Source organism: Pelodiscus sinensis, chromosome 2 (genome assembly GCF_049634645.1).
Source record: "Pelodiscus sinensis isolate JC-2024 chromosome 2, ASM4963464v1, whole genome shotgun sequence".
Classification (NCBI taxonomy): Eukaryota; Metazoa; Chordata; order Testudines; family Trionychidae; genus Pelodiscus; species Pelodiscus sinensis.
In genome coordinates this window covers 134,846,465-134,859,970 of record NC_134712.1, presented here as the reverse complement: position 1 = coordinate 134,859,970, position 13,506 = coordinate 134,846,465, and the positions used below count along the sequence as shown (strand labels likewise).

Genomic DNA, 13,506 nt, shown 5'->3' with positions numbered 1-13,506 from the left:
TGATTCTGCACCTTTAAAATCTTGTTAATCTGCTTCAAAGTCCTTTCTTTTTTATGACACCATTACAGTAGAGCACATTTCAATGTCATGCGCACTGGATTCTTAGCAACAGCAATCTGGACCTATGTTCTGCAATTTTGATATCATCTACATTTTTGTTGTAGGGGCTGTAGGATTAGTTCCTATATGATGTACTGACTCTTACACAAACTGAAATGAAAAGCTATTCCTGTTTATGAGAGAGTTCCAAGAAGCAGAAAAAATAAATGAACTGTAAGTGAGCTCATTATGGGCCCGAGTTTACTCTTATCAAACGCAATAGGAGCCCTGCCATAAACAGCAATGAGTCCAGGCTCAGGATCATTTAATTATATAAAAATCTTCCCACAAAAGCTTGAAAGCTCATGACCTAATACATTTTTTAGTCTCTAAGGTGCAACAGGACTGCTTGTTATTTTCAATAATTTTCTGTGTCATTTCTTCTGATATGCATATTTACATTTCAGATGTATAAATACAAATATATTTATATTTATATATTTCACTAAGTTCCGTGAAATATCTGTAGGAGTTTCTTATTGCAGTAGATAGTAATGAAAAATGCAATACTCAAAAAGTGGTTGATAGTGCTTGTTTGAAAGGGCCGATCTAACAATAGCACTTGTCAAGATTAAGGTACTTTTATTATCCAGAGTATTGGTCTTTTAGAATCTCTCTCTCTTTTATTTATACTTTTCATTTTGATGTCTAAAATTAGTGAGTTGAATCACATAATTTATATTATAATCAGTTATGATGTCATAATGTTGAAAATCTGGTGGTTAACAAAAATACTATCAAATTATGTTAGTCTCTATAAAAATACAATAAAGAAAAATCTTACTTTGGTATTGTCTTTTATCTCATGTTGTATATTCGCTTAATATATGACCAGTAGAGAAAGATCAATCGTAATGTAATAACTATATTCAAATATTGATAATCAGTGTTCACAAACCACACAAAGCCAAACCAAAATTCCTGGAGTCAGCAGTATCACAGTAAGATGAAGAAAAAGGTGGTAGCATTTTAACAGCATGAAATATGTAAAATAAATTAAGAAACACAATTTGGTGTCTCAAAATAATTCAAAAAAGCAGAAGTTAGGAAAAAGCAGTAAAAATAAGTAGAAATGAAAGAAAAAGAAGAGCTATGTACGGTGTTAAGATCTTGATATTTAGGAGTTGCAACTATGATATGAGGAATGTTGCTAATTTTTGATCTGTCATTGAAATTGGAAGAGTTGCAGAAAGCCCTAAATAACATGGCTAAAAAGGAGGTCTCTCATTGCCACAAAGAAAAATATATGGCTTTAAAATAGGGATGTAAGCAACTGGTTGGATAGTTGAATCACTGGACTAGTCGCTTCTCCCCTGGCTGCCTCTATTAGAGGCAGCAAGGGGTGGAAGCAGAAGTTGGTGCAGGTGGAGCCAGCCTAAAAGCTGGCTCTCCCCACCACTGTCTCTGTGCGGGGCAGGGAGGCAGAGGCACAGCAGGGGACCGGGCGCAAGCCAGGACAACTGATTCCCAGCTCGTGCCTGGTCCCCTGCTGTGCCTCTGCCTTTTAAATGGAGTAAGAGCCGCCTCGCAGCATCTGGGACTGGGAGTGAGCAGGGTCTGCTTCAAGTGGCAAGTGGCTCTTGCTACATTTCAAAGGCAGACGTGCAACATTTTGGACCCTGTGTGAGCAGTTAGTACCCTGAAGCAGTCCTTGCTCACCCTGGGTTCCCTGCTGCGTCTCTGCCTTTGAAATAGCTAGTGTCCCTCTCCCCCCTTATCGACTAATCAAGTAATTTCACTGATTAATCACAATTTAACATCCCTACTTTAAACCCCATGTACTTCATTATTTTTCCTTGCAAGATATTTCAACAAATCTTTTTAAAAATGACTTATTTTCATCTTGTTTTTTCTTTTGTGTTGCTATCAATAAGCCAACTGTATAAACTGAAGTTAATGTCAACACCATTAACACCTACATGCTTTTTGACTTACCTATGATTCATTTTCATAATTATGTCCTCCTAACAGACTGTTATTTCCTTTTGAATTGTATTATAATGCACACAGACTTGTGGTAGTTAGAATATAAAAGAATAAGACCAACAGATGAGTAGATAAAACACACCTTCAAAAAAATTACCGTTAAGATTTGCCTTCTTTTCAACTATGGTAGGTCTCTGGTAAATCAATTCAGAACAGTAGATGCATGTTTAAGGTGGTTCTCAATAGGTGTGTTTGAAACAGAGGGTTCAGTTTGGAACTGTTTGTGGAATTCTTTTCTTTGATTTTAAATCAAGTAGGTTCATATGCCCCCCCGCCGCCCCCTCCCCCCAGAATGTTGCTTTGGCTTTTGGATACAAATGAACCCCACCCCCTTAAAATAAGGTGAAACTCAGCTGAAAACAAAGAGGTATGCTTGGAACCACAAGTTGCCCCTAGAGCAACTCAAAAGAAACCTCTGTTAATTTTCTGAGCAATACTTCCAGACAGTTTTGTGAGTAATGGCTCATTTTCCAATGTAGACTGAGTTATAGGGTCACTTCCATGTCTTCAGATGTCACAAAAACAGGAGATATGAAGATCCAGAAAATTTAGATTAAATCTTCATTCATGGCCTGTCTTGTGTCTTTATATTTGTATATGTGTGTGTGTGTATAGATACATTTAAAAAGTAAGTGGAAGCTAAATTTTTCAGGGTTTATACAGGAGTTAGGTGAGTGAAGGATCCAGGTAAACATGATTTTTTAGATACTCTGGCCCACTCTGTTCCATTTGCATTGTTCACACTGGCTGTAACTCCACTGCTAGGCTGTGTCCAGACTCAGGGTTTTTTTCGAAAAAAGTAGCCTTTTTTAGAAAAAACTTCCCCTGCGTCCAGACTCAAGCCGCGTTCTTTCGAAATTAATTCGAAAGAACGCGGCTTTTCTTTCGATGGCGGTAAACCTCATTTCACGAGGAAGAACGCCTTCTTTCGAAAGTTCTTCTTTCGAAAGAAGGCGTTCTTCAATGTAAATAGGGCTTCTTCAAAAGAGAGCATCCAGACTCACTGGATGCTTTCTTTCGAAAAAGCAAGCCACTTTTTCGAAATTTCTGCATGCAGTCTAGACGCTCTCTTTCGAAAGAGGCTCTTTCGAAAGAAGCCTGCAGTCTAGACATAGCCCTAGAGTCTTCTGGTATCCCAGTCAGCTCCTACACTTTCCTCCCTGTGGCACACTGGTTCAGGGACAGACTTGAGGAGCAGTGGCTGATGTCAGAGGTGTTTGGATAGCTCTAGCTAGGGGACTGTTCTTAAGTGCTCTTAATGCTTTGGCATAGTACCTGCTTTATGCTATATAGAAACATCGTGTAATTTGACAGATAATCTGGATCTATAAGGGACATCTGAATCTTCTAACTATCTGTAATTTCCAACAAAGGCAGTTTAATTGAGATATAGAGATGATGTCTAAAGGTCAGAGTCTCAATCTTGAGCTGGAAGTGTGGCTTTATCTTAACATTTCTAACAGCAATATTCAATATCTACAAATTATAAACCTGTGTCTAAGCAGAGCAATCAAGAGATTGTAATTAATATCTTATTCACTTTAGGTCTTCATCACAGGAGGACATTTGATGAAGCAGAGTGTTTGGATCACAAAAAAAAGGAAAACTATTTTCTTCTATGAAGACATTTTTGAAATTGGAGTCGTGAATTCAATGAACATCAAAGAGAATTTTCAAAAAGTATATCAGACGATACCCTCAAAACCTGAGATTAAACGTATACAAATTTCTCTGCTGCGTTATTTTCAATGCAGTAATTTACTTGGTCCATGTTATTGGATAAATTAGGGCCATAATCTTGTAACGTTTTGCTTCACAAATCATATTATACATCTCATATTTTTACTGAGGAAATGTTTTCTTGCTGCTTTGTCCTTTTTACAGTGTACTGTATAGTCCCATCACATAATGCTTTGCATGTTTCTTTTTCTAAAAGAATTGTTTTTAACACTTTGCATATGTAAAGAGGCACTGGGTATGTCTATCCAAATCATTGTGGATACAAATTCAATTTACACGCATACATTTCTGTATACAAATATAGGTCCCTTTAAAAATGTGTTCTACATCATAATATTCTTTAAATAGCAGTTATTTCCATTATGCTTTTATGAGGTCATAAAATGATGCTGTAACAATACAGTTAGAATCATTATGGTGGTAGTTAAGGCACAAAAAGGAGAAAATCAGAAATTAATTTTTTTCCTGCTTAATATTCAGCACAATATTCAAACTACATAGTCTGCTTCTTATTAGTAAACAGCATCCATTGCCTTTTTGGGAAATGTGTTAATAATTTCCTCCATAATTGCAGTTAGAAACAATAGCTGCAGTTGGAAATTTACTAATGTAAAACATGCTTGAAATGCCACCATGAAGATCAGGGTTTGGCAGAAAACACCTGGATAACAGACATAAATCAAATCTAGCAACCTGTAAATCTTTCAATATGAATGTGTTAATACATTTATTTACAGGTGAACTACATTACACTGATATATTGATACTGTCTCAAAAAAGTAAGAAATTTCCCAGATATAAAAGAAGAATTTTAGAGGAATAGATGAAGAATCCATTTTAATTCAATTTATAGAAAAGAAAAGAAAAGAAAAGAAAAGAAAAGAAAAGAAAAGAAAAGAAAAGAAAAGAAAAGAAAAGAAAAGAAAAGAAAAGAAAAGAAAAGAAAAGAAAAGAAAAGAAAAGAAAAGATGCTGTAATCTGCTGATTTGTAAGCAATCTCTCCCAAGGCATGTTTAATGTTTCTGGTGGCGCACACACATTTTGTGCTAAATCAAAAACCCCCAAGAAATTCTATCAATTAAATGTAAATTTACTATATACTTGAGAGAGTTTGTGAGTGAGCAAAACTGTCTGTCCATCTCTCTGTTTGTTCAAGAACTCCTTCTAAATGGTAAGAGCTAGGACCACCAAATTTGGTATGCAGCTTTCTCTTATCAAACAGAAAGGAAGGGAATGAGACCCACACAACTTACAAAGAGGGTCGGTCAGCAGAACCACCAAGATGGCTTCCAAAGGTGCAACAGAAGTAGCAGGAAAGATCGCATCAACCTTTTACCAGGGCTTCGGACAACTGATGCCTATCATTTGAAGCCATGGCCAAGGATAACATACCATACCAGGCAACAGATCCACTCCCTCTTATCTTCTTATCCTGACTATCCCCATTTTACCATGCATGGTCCTTTATCATCTCGAACCGACAGGTGCGCCACATGATACAAATGGGATACTTCATCCAGTTCTGTGCCTTCCTGCTTTTCCACCTCCCTTTACAGTCCTTCTTCAGGGACCCTTCTCATGAACAATTCCAGAAACGGAAGGTGCAACTGCTCCTGTCTGTAGGGGCAGTGGAAGGAGTTCCTCAGGAACACAAGAGTGAGGTGGTTTACACCCTATATTTCCTAATATCAAAAGCCATAGACTGCCTCAGGCCCATCTTGGATTTGAGAGAGATCAAGGAAGTTCATAAAGAAATTTCAAGTTCCATGTGGTCTCTCTGGCCTCCCCCATTCCTTCATTGGATCCAGCAGACTGGTATGCCATCCTTGACTCTGAAGGACACAAAATTTCTTATCACAATCATTCAGCCCCACAGGAAGTACCTCACGTTCATAGTGAACAACACCCAGTACCAATTCACAGTCATACTCTTCAGTCTCTCATCAGCACTTCATGTTTACACCATGTTCCTTGACTCCCTCCAATGGTGGCTTGACCCGCAGAAGATTTGCTCATGGGTTTCCTTCACCAGTTGTGTTAATGATGCTTGGTCTTGGCACTGAGAAAAGCGCCAATTCTGGTGTTAATATCAGTCCCTGCATTTACGCCAAAGGCACTGACAGGCAGCGCATCTGCACCATGCTGGTCAGCAGCTTTGACATAAGAATTGTTGATAGCGTTAGTGCTGGTGCCAGAGTTGGAGTCAATATCAAGGGTAATGCTGACATCATGACCTGAGCCTCTGGCATATCTGGTGAAGAGGACACTGCTGCATTCTTCGTTGTTAGTGCCAGTGTTGGCAATGTTGTCGCAGATACTGGCATTGATGCCAGAGGTAGCTGCTCAGCCACTGGGCATGGTGGGACAAAGGTAGAGGATACAACTGAACTGGCACTCAGGTGAGAGCCTTGGTTCCAACCCTCGGCTTGGTGGAAAGCCCATGGAGTCCAAAAGGGCCATTGAACTGGGTTTTGACATTGAGGGGGGCCCTTGCTTCTGTTGGGACCTCCTCTGTTGGGACCTCCATGGTCCCTGGAGGATGATCTTCTGCTTCTGCTATACTCAAGGTGGTATGAGTCGACTCAGAAACCTTGGAATATGAGGACCAACATAGCACAGCACCTCTTGACATGGAGCACTAGGAGTCCAGGAACTGACTGAGCTCCCTAGATGGAGGTGCTGGCAGTTGAAGCTGCTGAGGTGATGGGGAGCAGTGTTATTTAATGCCAATTTTCCCTTCGACTGCACAGGATGGGATGGAGCTTGTGGTGCAGACATCTCCCAAACAGAAGGACAAGAACACTATCATGAGTCTGGGCAGGTTCTTAGCAGCCTCAAATGTTTCAGTAGAGGGTGGAAATGGCAGCCTCTTAGAGGGAGTCAGTGTATGTGACAGGCACAGACTCGCCTGGCTAGGAGTCAATGTGGCCACCCCCTATTCTCAAAGCCATGACACAATTGTGCTAACACTGATGGCTGGTCTCTAGGTCTAGGTAGTGAGGTTTGTCCTTTTTTAACCCTCTTCTTCTGCACTGGTGACTAGAACTGGTGCTGAAGTGTGGAGTGTCCCTGAGATGCTCCATGATGGATTCAAGGCTCTTTGAACATGTCTTTCTTCAGTGCCTTCTTTTGCAAATGTGCTGGTGGTAAGAACCCAGGGTCTGACTATGAGAGCTGCCTACATGAGGAGGATTTTAAGCTGCTGATCTCTCACTGGTCTTTTAGGTGACTTTCTTCCAGATACAGTAAACAGGAGGTGTGAGAGTCACTCTTTGGCATGTTGTATCATGCAATCCTTGCAGATCTTGAAACCTGAGAATTGTGGCATGCTCCAGAGGCAGCAAGGAATGAGGGTGAAAGGGGGGACCTAGTAATGGAAACTGATGACTAATTAACTATGTAAATTAACTATTCTGATGAAACAAGAATAATACAACTAGAGTTGAACTACTAAGTCACTTGCCAGAGCACGAATCAGGGAAGTTTTGGCTACTGTCACTGGTGGTAAGAAGGAAATGGGTAAGTGGCAGGTCGGTTAGACTCTATATTGCGTGACATGAAAATGCAACTCTAGGGGGAGCTCAAGCTAACCCTACAGCTGCTGCTATGGGAAAATCTTGCAGCTACTATGCACATGTGCATGCACACACCTGATAGGAAGTGACATGAACAAGTACTCAAAGAAGAAAATATAATTGCTTTGAAGCAGCACCTACATTGATACATTTATTTAAAGTCAGTGGATCAATTAGGATTATGTATTTGGGGACTGTTTGAGCCTTTGTTCCCAGGATCATCTTTGGTCAACTGCAATCAACTTTATGATTACCTTTCCCCTGTGTGATTAATGAAGGAGTAGGGCTAACCTGGGAGAGAAGGCCTTCAAAACCAAGTGGCACTAGCAAACAAGGAACTGCAAACAGGAGATTTTGAGAGGGTGTTTTAGGAGGGAGTCATATTATAATCACTATGGTTAGAAAGGGCTATATTGCTTTTGCCAATGCTGCTTGTGTCTTCTCCACCTGCCCCTAAACCAATAGAAAATCTGACCATGTATGCCTGCACAGATCCTGGTGTGCCTTTGCAGACTGTGTCCTGCATTTCTTACTCACAGAAGGCCAGTCTGAGGGGACTGTCCATAATGAAAGGTGCCTATTGGTAGAATCGCCCAGGAAGAAGATGGGAGAGAAGGCAAGACTGAGGAACATCCATGCCCATGAAGAATTCATTGCAAGGAAGGTGTTGCAAGGAAAGTTTTGGCTTCCTTGACCATAGGATGCTATTTCAGGAAGAAGGATTGCTAAGCAAAGATGGTGTCAACTCATCAAGGAAGGGGAAGAGCATATTTGGATACAGACTGGCTAACTTAGGGTATGTCTACACTACCCTCCTAGTTCGAACTAGGAGGGTAATGTAGGCATACCGCACTTGCAAATGAAGCCCGGGATTTGAATTTCCCGGGCTTCATTTGCATAAGCGGGGAGCCGCCATTTTTAAAACCCCGCTAGTTCGAACTAGGCTTCCTAGTTCAAACTACCGTTACTCCTCGTGAAATGAGGAGTAACGGTAGTTCAAAGTAGGAAGTCTAGTTCGAACTACCTAGTTCGTGCACCGTGTAGCCGTGCTGCATGGGGTTCGAACTAGCGGGGTTTTAAAAATGGTGGCTCCCCGCTTATGCAAATGAAGCCCGGGAAATTCAAATCCCGGGCTTCATTTGCAAGTGCGGTATGCCTACATTACCCCGCTAGTTCGAACTAGTGGGGTAGTGTAGACATACCCTTAGTGAGTAGAGTTTTAAAATAGATTCAAGGGGGCAAGTCCCTGAAGCCGGGGAGACCTGGGAGGGGGGTTGGAATCTCGGTGGAGCATGGAATCTGTAGTAAGAAGAGAGACAGACAAGATAGAACATAAAAACCAAATCAGTACCTTAGATGTTTGCCTATTAATGCAAGAAATATGGGGAAGAAGTAGGAATAACTCAAAATACTAGTTAATAAACACAACTATAGCTGATATCACAGACAGACTTGGGGGATAAAATGCAAGACTGGAATATTGGTACAGAAAGTTACAACTAGCTCAGGAAGGATAAGCAGGGAAAAAAGGAGGAGGTGTTGCCTTTATATAAAAAAAAGTATACAACTTGGACTGAGAGTGTGTTTTACCACTTTGCTCCTTACCCAGAGCCTTTCAACTCATCCAAAGCACAGAATGTGATGGTGATAGGGGATTTCAACTACCTAGCCACCTGTTTGGAAAATAACACAGACAGTAACAGCTTATCAAACAAGATTTTGGAATGTGTTCGAGACTTTTTTTTTTTACTTTCAAAACCAGAGAAAGCTACTAGGGGCTGTTCTAGATTTGATTTTGACAATTAGGGAAGAACTGTTTGAAACTTTGAAAGTGGAAGGTAGCTTGGGTGAGAGTGATTATGAAATGGTAGAGTTCATAATTCTAAAGAAAGGAGGGGAAACAACATAATAAAGATAATGTAATTCATGAAGGAACACTTTTTATAAACTCGGGGAGTTGGTAGGTTAGTTCCCCTTTATTCGGAACTGGTGAGGCCACATCTGGAGTGTTGCATCCAATTCTGGACCTCCATTACAGAAAAGATGTGGACACATTGGAGAAAGTCCAACAGAGGGCAACGAAATGATTGAGAACTGGAGTACATGACTTATAAGGAGAGGCTGAGAGACTTGGACTTATTTAGTCTACAGAACAGAAGAGCAAGGGGGGATTTGATAACAACCTTTATCCAAAGAGGATGGAGACAGACTGTTCTCAGTAGTGACAGATGACAGAACAAAGCAATTTTCTCAAGTTGCAGAGTGGGAGATCTAGGTTGGATATTAGGAAAAACTATTTCACTAGGAGGGTGGTGAAGCACTGGAATGGGTTACCTAGGGAGGTGGTGGAATCTCCATCCCTAGAGGTTTTTAAGTCCCGACTTGACAAAACCCTGGCAGAGATGATTTAGCTGGGACTGGTCCTACTTTGGGCAGGAGGTTGGACTCAAGGCCTCCTGAGGTCTCTTCCAGCCCCAGGATTCTATAATTCTAAGTCTAAATGTTAAAATAGCTCAAGAGATTTAGCTGTTTTGCAGAGACACTATTAAGGGCACAAGAGCAAATTATCCCACTGTATAAGAAAGATAGAAAGTATGGCAAGAGATCACACTGACTTAACCAGGAGATCTCCAAAGATCTGAAACTCAAAAAACAGTCCTACAAAAAGTGGAAACTAGGTCAAATTACAAAGGATGAATATAAACAAATAACACAAGTATTTAGGGACAAAATTACATTAAACTAGCTAGAAACATAAAAGGTAGTAGAATGATTTCTTGTTAATCTACTATATATTTCTAAGAGCTTGTCTGTCTGTCTTTTCAAGAACTCCTCCTATATTGTAAGAGCTAGAACCATCACATTCTGTACACAGTTTCTTCCCATCACAACTTAAAGCAAAGGTTTGATGGGCCAGGAAAATGGGATTGCTTCTCATAAAACCATGCAGAAGAGACAGAATCACCAGGCAGGTTAAAGCGTCTGGCTGGGGGGGGGGGGTGTCCTCCCCAATCCAGGACTTCCCCTGAGCCTCTCACCATCTAGGCACCTTTGGAGAGAGTAGCGGGGGGGGGGGGCTGATGGTCCCTCCCCCTCAATTTGTACAGGGACATTGCTATTCCCCTTTGTCAGAGAGAACCCTCCCCTGGCTGTGCCCGCTGGAGCTGAAGTGGCCATGGAGAGGCACTTCTCACCTGGATCCAAGCTGCTGCAGTGAGAGAGGGCTGGGGTTGTCCCCTCCCAATGGGGCAGCCTGCATACTGAGCCCCTCATCCACAGCTCCACCCCAGAGCAACAATTTAAATGAAACACTTACATTTTCATTTTATTTTCCAAAACATAAAAAATTGAGTTAAGGACTAGAGCAATGCCTGGTGAATCTTCTAGCATATTAAAAGCAAGAGGATGACCAAAGGGCAATGAGGGAGAAGAAACAATAACAGAAAATGTGGAAATGGTAGAAGTGCTAAATTACTTTCTTGTTTCAATTTTTACCAGAAATGTTAGTAGCAACTAGATGTCTAACATAGTGAATGTCAGTGAAAATGAGATCAGATCTGAGGCTAAAATAGTTAAACTCTACTTAGATAAGGCATATGTCTTAGGTATATTTCTTCAATTCCTCAGGGCCTGATGAAACACACCTTAGAATACTCAAGTTGCTGACTGATGTGATTTCTGAATCATTAGCAATTATCTTTGAAAATCATGGAAGATTCTAGAGGACTGGAAAGGGGCAAATGTAATACTCGTCTAAAAAAGGGAAATAAGGACAACCCAGGAAATTACAGACCAGTCAACTTCAGTACTTAGATAAATAATGAAGCAAATAATTAAGTCATTGATGTGCAAATACCCACGAGGTAATAAGATGATAAGTAACAACATGGATTTGTCTAGAACAGTCATGTCAAACCAATTTCACAGCCTTCTTTGATAGGATAATAAGCCTTGTGGATATGGGAAGCAGTAAACGTAGTATACCTTGACTTTAGTAAGGCTTTTTATACCGTCTCGTAAACCTTCATAAACAAACTGGGGAAATGTAACTTAAATGCCTAGATGTCTTCCATGAACCTTTAAAACAAAAATCTTATTTAAGTGAAAATGTAGGATAGTCTCTAAATGACCCATTGGATATCGTAATCAAAAACAGTTACCTTAGGATTCCAATAACTCTCAGGTACAAGAGATCCCACAAAATTTAATCAACTTGCTTAGCAATCAACTTGCTTATTTCTATGGAGCCTGCATCTTGTTTATAGTGAATCCCACATATTTGTAAAAGGCTGAGGTTGGGATTAGTTGATTTGATCCTGGTTTCCTTACAAGATTCCCTCCCCTTCCTCAAATTTTTTTTGTAGTTGATGGATATGCCTATGAGTTAGCATTGGCTCTATCTGGGCTACCTTGACTACTTGTTTTTTAGGTGTCTGGGAGACTACTGGCAAAGGTGCCACAAAATTCTTACTTTGGGATCTCTTGTATTGTCAGACTCCTCTTCTATGGACGGGGCAGTTCCTTTGCCTAAAACAATAACATCTATTTCTGTTCTACATACCCTAGATTATCAAAGCTTTACAAATTTTCATATCTGCTCTCCTACATCGGGGTATCTGTTTACCAAATACAATACTGGTTCCAAGGGGCATATTCAAGAGAGCTCCAAATATGGTACAAGTGTCAGTTCATCACTGGTCTACGTCACTGGCAGCTACAAAATGTAGGAGAAAAAAAGGTCATAAATTGGTTCAAGTACCATATTACTCAAGTATTGTCTTTTCGGCATGTGTGCAGTCCCATGCATTTATAGTCAGTCAGCCATTTTCTAACCATTAGTGTTATTCCACAATTTTTGTATCACACATAAAATTTGATTTTTTTTTTTGGTCTTTGTAGACTGTACTACTGAAGCTTTCTCAACAGCAATGTGGTCTTTTGCCTCCACTTTCAAAGAAAGCAAATTCCACTGTTAGATATTTCTGACATCAATTCCAGCAGGTCTCTACCTTTTCTTCAGAAACTGGGGCTTCTCATAGATTGTTTCTCAGTCAGGAGAAATATTGTCTTTTAGTTTTCTCAGTCACCCTTTTGTTTAGAGTTGTCTGGCTCCAGTCACTATGCAAGGCTCCTTTTATCAAAGCTGTTTCATTTTGGTCTGTAGACTTGTCACAATGTGACACGGTGTCTCTACTACTCCTTTTAGAGCTTTTACATTCTTGCTCAAAGTGTTTAAAAAATGTTCCCTTAGTTGAACAGTTCCAGCACAAAAATGTGGAGGTGGAGTCACATATCCTGATCTTCAGCAAATGGAATAACCTACTTAGCCAGTATTTAACAGTTAATTTCTTTAATGGTAATTGTTTTCTTATGGGTTCATGTATGCTACTAGCTTATAACACTAATTTGTTACTTATTTCTATTAGGCATAGGAATTCTGATAGCACATATGCACTTTGGCCTGGTCTGCACTACATGGGAAGATGAAAGTCAGATCCGCAAGTCCAACTACATACATTATTGAGGAGTGCTTTGGCACCTTATAGACTAACAGATTTATTGGAGCATAAGCTTTTGTGGGCAAAGACCTACTTTGTCAGATGCATGTAGTGGAATTTGTGAATTTCTATTTTGAAAATATCTAAGAGTTTTCTTATTGCCCTTTAAAGTCTGACTATATCTTACATTTTCTAGTTCTTCAGTTTTTCAAATGCCTATATCTTATCTTTACAGAATCCACTGTTTACAGAATGTTGTGGTTCAGCATGCCTTTCAGCTTCAAACCCCAGGTGCTTTATACTCACTATGTTCAAATAATGGGATAATCAATTGGTGATTCTGATTGGCTAGTAAAAGCCTTCCTTCTAGATCTTTGGTCAGTAGAGTCCTGTGCGGATATCCGCATCTGCATCCACAAAAATAGCTATGGATATCCACATAGATATTCACAGATTCAGATACCAGCGGATAAAAAGCCAGTACCTGCAAATTTGCAGTGTTCTGGATACGAAATTTGAATCCTTGTACACATGCATATCCACAAAGATGAGCTGCAGATATCTGCATCCACATCCTCGGTTGTGGACACCCGTGGATATAAAGCAGA

General features: G+C 40.1%; 1 protein-coding gene and 1 long non-coding RNA gene across 12 annotated transcripts in view; one reads left to right on the top strand and one right to left on the bottom strand.

The window, feature by feature from the left end:
• CTNND2 (catenin delta 2) overlaps positions 1–13,506 on the bottom strand; it is a 1,073,049-nt gene that overhangs the window by 395,060 nt on the left and 664,483 nt on the right. The gene's annotated exons all lie outside the window — the stretch shown is intronic.
• The window catches only part of LOC112545295 (uncharacterized), a 53,653-nt gene that overhangs the window by 12,571 nt on the left and 27,576 nt on the right, over positions 1–13,506 (top strand). For 3 of the 4 annotated variants that reach the window (XR_003088765.2, XR_012901792.1, XR_012901791.1), the window contains exon 3: positions 13,134–13,189. This is a non-coding gene — a long non-coding RNA (uncharacterized LOC112545295). Of the gene's footprint in view, positions 1–3,630; positions 3,816–13,133; positions 13,190–13,506 lie in introns of those variants that run through there. The other variant, XR_003088766.2, reaches the window with a different exon arrangement.